The sequence below is a fragment of the Harpia harpyja genome, chromosome 8 (assembly GCF_026419915.1).
Source record: "Harpia harpyja isolate bHarHar1 chromosome 8, bHarHar1 primary haplotype, whole genome shotgun sequence".
In the NCBI taxonomy this organism is placed as follows: Eukaryota; Metazoa; Chordata; class Aves; order Accipitriformes; family Accipitridae; genus Harpia; species Harpia harpyja.
The window spans coordinates 41,325,486-41,333,244 of NC_068947.1; the positions used below are offsets into that span (position 1 = coordinate 41,325,486).

A 7,759-nucleotide genomic window follows, 5' to 3' on the forward strand; every position below is an offset into this window, starting at 1 on the left:
ACAAATTAATACCGGTTGGATCCAGTTTAATTAAACCATCTCAAAGGTGTTGCATTGCTTTGGATGTTTTGATTTTGTTATTATTTTTGTTTATTGCAAAAGCATACTATTCTTGGTCTGCCTTTTGCCAGAAATAGGATTATTCAGTCAAAGTTTATATTCCTAAATAAGAGACTGTGATACTTTAATTGAACAGTATTACTGCATATAGATGGTATAACTGAGGCTGGTAGAGATATTTCCACACTAGATTTGTGAACATTTTCAGTCAGACCCTTACCGTCTGTTCCTCAGGAAACTGAGCTTGTGATAAGAATGCCACACATGGAGCATTTCTTGTTTCTTTATTCCGGATTTTCTGTGACCATACCCGATTATTCTTCCATTACTACATAACTAGTGTTATAAGCTATTATTTAATAAGTTAGACTGAAAGTACAAAATTATTTTATTGAAATATTTTATACAATTTTGCAAGGATGGAAACCTTAATAATGAACTAATCACTTTGGCACACTCATATGGGTTAATAATTCAACAGTGTATTAGTTATGCCCATGTTAAAAGAATTCCTTTTCTTTCATGTAGCAGAAAAGCCATACTCTGGTGTCCTGGTTTCAGCTGGGATACAGTTAATTTTCTTTCTAGTAGCTGGTATAGTGTTTTGGTTTAGATTTAGTATGAGAAGAATGTTGATAACACTGATGTTTTCAGGTGCTGCTCAGTAATGTTTAGTCTGAAGTCAAGGATTTTTCAGCTTCTGATGCCCAGCCAACAAGAAGGCTGGAGGGGCACAAGCAGTTTGGAGGGGACACAGCCAGGACACCTGACCTAAAGTGGCCAGCGGGGTATTCCATACCATGTGACGTCATGCCCAGTATATAAACTGGGGGGAGTTGGCCTGGCAGCGGGATCGCTGCTCAGGGAGTAACTGGGCATTAGTCTGTGAGTGGTGAGCAATTGCATTGTGCATCGTTTACTTTGTATATTCCAATTCTATTATTATTATTATTATTATTATTGTCATTTTATTATCATTATAATCTTTTTCCTTTCTGTCTTATTAAACTGTCTTTATCTCAACCTGCAAGTTTTATTTTTTTTTCCCCAATTCTCTCCCCCATCCCAGTGAGATGGGGGAGAAGCGAGTGAGTGGCTGCATGGTGCTTAATTGCTGGCTGGGGTTAAACCACAACACTGGCCAAATCGGTACCTTTATATTTACTCATGTCTTGGTATTTATATGGCTCTTATAGGGCCTGTGGTTACTATAGTGCCTTATATGGTTACCGTAGTGCCTTTCAGTGCCTTGAAATCAAGACCACGTGTTACTTTGATAAAACTCAAGTGTTTTTGTTTCAATTTTATAGACTGAAAAGTGAAAAATGACAAACCTGTAGTTCTGAGGTGGCCCAGCCCCTGCCTGTGGGTTCTTACCAGATCTACTTGATCTGTGGCTTTGGACCACTCTGGATGCTACAGGACAAACAAGTTGAAACAGCTTTTTATTTTACTTAACCCTACTTATGTGTTGGACATGCACAGCAGGTGTCCTCAGAGTGTGTATGAGGTAAGTTACTCGCTTGCTGGTCAAGGCAGCGGCAGAACTTCACCAGCTCTGAAGGCACTGGTTCCCTCCTCAGGCTGATGAAGATGCCGAGAGCACTGCTATACGCCAAGGATTGTCCCTGTACCTCAGTTTTGGAGAGGTACATAAGCAGTTTCCTTAATTCTGCTTGCAGAGTTTTCCCGGGGGCTATTGACACTCTGTAGTCTGCCTTTCCTCATTCAGACTTGGAGCTACACGAGGGCTGACTCTGAAGCTCATTCCAGTTCGTTTTGTTTCGGTTTTCTTAAATCACAGTATTTCACAACTAAATTTGGTTTGGAAGTGCAAAAAAAGGTGAGGCTGAATTATTAAAACAAGTCCAAACATATTGTTTGACTAGAAACAGTATTTCACTCTGTATTAAAGTTCTAAGGTTTAGTTTACGTTGTTTATCCTATTTTCCAAAAATATTATTTGACCTCTGTAACAAAATTGAAAAATCTTATTTCTAAACACAAAATTACCAACCATAGCACTTCATTCAAAACAATGATTTTAAAATTGGGGTTTTTCTTTAATTTTTCTCCCCCCACTTATCCTGTTTGGAAAATATTCTTTGGAATTTAGTTAAATTCATGTAACATTTTGGTCTGTTCAAACCTGCATATTTTGGGAGGTTTTATTTGCCAGAAATACTTCACTCCATTCAAATTGCATGCGTCTGGATAATCTTTTTCTTTGGCCCACTCTGAACCCAGTAAGCAAATTGCTTTACCTCCTTTGGTACTAGTGATGAAAAAAGTGATAGTAATAGTGCATACCTCTGTGATGGGAGGGCAATGGCCAATTTTTACAGCCAGTATACCATGTTTTTCTGAAGCTGTCACCTGGATGCAAGTGATCTCTAGATCCATCTGTGCTGTTTCTTTCAAGCTGTTCAGTAGATTCTTCACAGCCCTGTGCTTTCTCTTTTCTTGTGGTCTCATCACTGTAACTTAATAAATCCTCTCTCCCTGCACAAAACCAGATGATGCATAACTTTTAGATGCTGCTTCCAACTTACACATTTTCTCCTGGTTTTGAATTTTTTTTTTTCCCTGAATTTGACAGGTTTTCAGCTCCAGTAGGAGATAAGTATTTAATGAGGGCAGTATAGCTCGGTCTTCATTTTTCTGCACTTTCCCACCTCTTTGTCCTCCATTCTGATTTTCTGTTTCAAAAATTAAGTCACTTTCACAATTTCTTTGTAATGTATCCTGTCCACCCCTTGCTCTCCAGCATTTCTAGGAATTCATGCTGCCGCCTTAATTGACCTGTCATTTATAGACAGTATCTGTAACTCTTGGGTGGATACTTGTAGCCATTCTGAATTCTGATGAACAAAGCAGAAAATTTCAGATCTGCAATGCTTTGGAGACTATGAGCTGTCTGCAGGCAAGACGCAACTATTTCTATTCAGACTGGTTACTAAGCTGTCCTTGCTCACCAAATATACATAGGGAACTATGTATTTTGAGTGTGACTTGAATTTGGTCAGCTCAATCTACTACATCAATGCTACAGCTAAATTAATCTTTTCACATAGGCAGCTACAATTTGAGGTAAATTGAAATTGTATTAGTCAAGGGCAAGATGCCATCATAAAATCCTGGCCTTACCTTATTGCTTAATTAGTTTTATAAATATTTATTTTTACAAAATGAAGACAATGGTATTGAAGATCTTAGTCCTTTTTCACTCCCATGAAGTCGTAATCAAGCTTATCTCTCATGAGAACAACTGTCTCTTTTCCTTCCTCCTTCTCATGTACACTTACTTCTTCAACTCAAGGCTTATAAGCAGATCATTCTAAATGACTATGGTATTTAAAAGCAGATATGTATGTGGGTGTAATTGCTTCTCAGAAGCTGAGATAATGCTGTTTACTAACAACATTTATGTCATTTCTACTTGGTACACATCTGTGACAAATTTTCTGCCAAAATTACATTATTTTTATATTAATGTTGCCTATAGCATCCACAGCTATAGTATTCCTTGCCTGAGCTTCAATAGTAGAGCTGAAAGAGTTAACGTGTTTGGTTGCAGACGCAGTGAATTTACTAAAAGCAAAGCTGGATGAAGGATCAACATCATTTCCCTGACATTCCTTCTTCATAGTCATTGCACATGATCTGTTAATAATAACCTTTGGTAGAGCTCTACTGGAATACTCATTATTTGTCCTTCTCTCTACCCTCAACAAAAATATGGTAAAATCTGTGCAAAGAGCAACATGCACAAGTTCAGGGGAGTCACAGCTTGCTACCCCTTGGAGGCCCTCAAGAAACTGCTTGCTAGTGTTCAGGTATTCCCATTTAAAGGATCATCATAATGCTACGAGGAGTGCCTTGCTATTAAAGTACCCAGGAGTCACCCTTAACTCAGGTCAAGCTCAGATGAATGCAAATAGGAGTTTGTTTACAATGTCCAGAATAGAGAGCATCATTCAAAATATTGGCAAAAGATGCGTATGGTGTAAATAGGAAGCTGTTCTGCTAATCTGTTCATGCTAAAACCAAACAAAAAAGTCCCCTTCTATATTAGCCAAGCTGTTCATACTGCTTTTTGGCTCAAATGCTAGGGAAGGCACTATTTTCCTGTGTGCTCATGAGAACCAGTAGGTGCAGGACCTTCCAAGCCAATTGCATTAGACATTTTATCTAGTTCCCTGGAGTCCCTAGGGTTTCCACTTACATTCAAATCTGCCTCTCCTTTCCTTCCCCATTAAGTATGCACTAATCCAATAAAGAAAGAATCTAGCCCTTTTTTCCAGGAAAAGATTACTTAACACCTACCCCCTTTGGAAAGACTAATATAACTTTTGACAGATCAGGTGCCATCTCCTAAACATGACTGCCTCTATTAAACTCATTAAGGGCATAACACCTTCCCCTGGCTCCCCCACTCTCACAGCCTCTGAGCAAGTACATTTCACTGTGAAATGTCTCAGGCCATTGAACATTGCATTTTATTATCAACTACTAAATGGACAGACATATCCCAGGCAAACAATACCCATTAAATGAGCACATGCCTTCCATTACTGGTTGTTGATTTAGAACAGATACTCTGTTAATCAGCCATTTTAGAATGACAGTCAGTGGGTTTCAGGCAGACAGACTTACAGCTGAGGGAAACCATAACTGAGGCTTTCATGCAGAAGGAGTTATAATGCTAAAAGACAACTGTTGAGAGAACTTTGGTGGTCTTAAATTGCTCTGTCTTCCCTTCATTAGGAGATTGGTCAACATACAGAATTGGAGCATCACAGCAACCTTCTCAGATTTACACAGTTGTAGAGACCATTAATGCAACACCCCATTTGACTGCCTGTGACTTCAGGGTCCCCTTCACTCCACAAAAGTGGAATCATATTGACTCACAAAAACATAAATAAAAATGAAAAAGATCATTCCAGCAAAGCATGCTCTTGAAGAAGTCAACAAAGTGAAACACTGGTCTCACCTTCATGCTAAACCCTGAAAGATTTCCAGCATCTCCTCCGAAGTCTTGGTTCTAGCTGTGACCCTGCTCATGTCTGCTTTGTAGAAAAATGCCTCTAGCAGAAGACGATTTCACTGTAATCCCTAAATCAAAACAAAGTGGGAAATACACTGCTGTTTGTGTCAATGTCTAATGCTACACAGCATGGGTGAGTGCATGACATTATTTTGCATGCTGGCACTTGTAATGGATCAGACTACAGAACAATTACCTTTACTATAAAATTGTGTCTTTTATAGTGTTTTCAGTTTTAATGAAGATCAGCTGTGACAAAGCTACATGGAGTAATGGAAGAGAAATCGCTTTTTGAAAACAAAAAGCTTTTTAAAAAGTCACAAAGGGACCGGAGGAGCCATGAGTGCATTTTCTACCTTAACATTGCGGCATTCCTCTGTGGAACCTTCTGCTGTCAGCAGGGAATGAAAAATTGCAGTTGACATCTACACCTGGCATTTGTCTCCAGTAATGGTTAATGCAGGGACTGTGTTCTCTTGGCTTAGTCTCCACCTGTCAGCTACTCTTTAGGAGAAAAGAGAGCAGGGAGAAACCAAATAGATTTAGGCTTCCTTATTTTGAACCAGGTTTCCAGTGAAATCTATAGGCAAGGGCCAAATCTGCATCCTTAAGGAAACGATTACATTGTGGCCCTGCTTGTCTCATCTCCTTCAGATCTGCTGTTCCATCCATTCATCTGTTATGGAAATTTTCTGCCTGCCTTTTCATTTCAGGAGCTAGAAATCAATTTTTTAAATTTGGCCCATCCTTCAAAGATTATGGAAAGCCTGTGACATAGGTGTATTTTGAAATAGAGAATGCACTTCTATGTCTCTGAGACAGAAAGTAAAATGCTGCTGAAAGCTGGGGCCTGAAGAGTGTTTCCATTTGCTACAGGAACAACAGCTCCTTGGCAGAGACTTAATGAAGCAGTAAAGATGGAAGGTGGTTCCTCTGCGTGTTGTTTCACCCTCAGAGGAACATCCCCCAGGCTGATGGCTGTGGGCCTGGTGTGGATGTAATTGGTCTCAGATTCCCTGTCTCCTCCTAACCCAGAGATGCTCTATTACATCCTCAGGGATCACCCGTGGCACGATCATGTTCAAGACCTTTGTCCTGAAAGCTGGTGTCTTTTTTTCTTGCATCGAGCAGGAATGACTGCAACTTAAGAAGGCAAAGCAAAAGTATCACGCTAGCTAGCTTTTAAACTCGTTGATGTTAGAGATTATCCATATCATTTTTTTGGCACGTTAGGCGCACAGACTCTATGTCTACTTATTGTAGCTCCCAGGAGTACTCTGTAGCTTCTAGATTTGGATGCACACTACGGCAGTAACCCAGCTCTGTAGTTTTTTGACGATCATCCCCACCATACAATGGAAACCTGGGCCCAGTTCTTCCAAGGGAGCTGGGGCACGCTCTGGTCCTCTTCCATGGCTGAGACTTATGATTGTCCAATGAAAGGTGATAGTTTGCTTTTCCACCGTGGCAAGTTAAAATATCTTTGAAAGACAGCACAGAATGCAATAAAAGAAATAACAAGACTAAAGTCTGGGCCAACACTGTTGCTGAGCAGAAAGGCAAGAGAGTTGTTATAGCAACAGATGAAGGAGGTTTTTTTAACAAGTGTAAGCACCTGAACCTTAGAAAGCTAATGTAGCTGTAATTGAGAAAGTCTAAATGGTACCTTTCAGGCTTACGTGCGTTTGCTGTGCTTTCACATCAAGCTGACCAAACCTGAGCGCCTGTATTATTTTCATCACAGGCCCAAGCTTTTAAGACCTGTTGAGGATCCAAGCATATATCAGTCCAGCCCGTAGACTGCTTTAATCAGGACATGCGGCTCTTGGATTAGAGTTGTTTGCACAATGCTCTGGAGCACGCGCAGACCAAGCTTGCATCTGCCCGCAAGGTACTGTTGCAGGCATGCCCTGACTGAATTTACTTTGGGGAAATATTTCTCTCTTGTTTTGCTGTCATTAGCAGTGCTCTAAAGATGAGAGTGATCTAAAGCAGAGCATCAGCTGCTATTTGTCACCGTGCCATCTCTCACCCGGCACGGGGCAAGTCTAACCCACTCAGTAATAACTAAACATCAGCCCCCTGAGCCCGGATTTGCTCTAGCATTCCTGCCCCTAGTAAGGCTCAAATAGTAGTTATTACACGAGTAGGAGTTTTTCCAGCGCACACAAAACCAGGGGAAGGGATTAGAAACAGCCACAAACAAGGCGTAGATAAATAAACGTACCGCTAAAAGCCAATCAGTTATTTGACCTCAGGTTCATATTTCTGTAAACATGTATCTTGGCAACGTATCATTCAGTTTCTCAATACGATGTAATGCAAGTCCTTCCTCATTTATCTCAGCTGTCTTGTTGTGTTATGTTACAAATGATTACAGTTAATTCTGTGTTTAATTGCGCTTAGCATAATTTATTTGCTATCCAGTGATTTTAACTGTTGGACATAACAAAATATGGTTGTTTTTTCTTCTGCTTCCTTCTGCTTCTCATTTGTGGATGCTGAAAGCAGCTGGACCTGTTCCATGTGAATGGAAATAATTACGAGCATGTACAACAAATTCATTAATCTCAAGAAGGCATCTTGTGTGGAGCTATTCCTGGAGTATTCTTCATGAATTGTCTTCCTCTTTCCTGCCCCTCCAAAATT

General features: G+C 40.1%; 1 long non-coding RNA gene across 1 annotated transcript; it reads left to right on the forward strand.

Moving 5' to 3' along the window:
* The first annotated feature begins 4,831 nt into the window (after positions 1-4,831).
* LOC128145069 (uncharacterized) lies at positions 4,832-7,506 on the forward strand. Its single transcript, XR_008236323.1, has 2 exons — positions 4,832-5,243; positions 5,335-7,506. It is a non-coding gene; the product is annotated as an uncharacterized LOC128145069 (long non-coding RNA).
* The last annotated feature ends 253 nt before the right edge of the window (positions 7,507-7,759 follow it).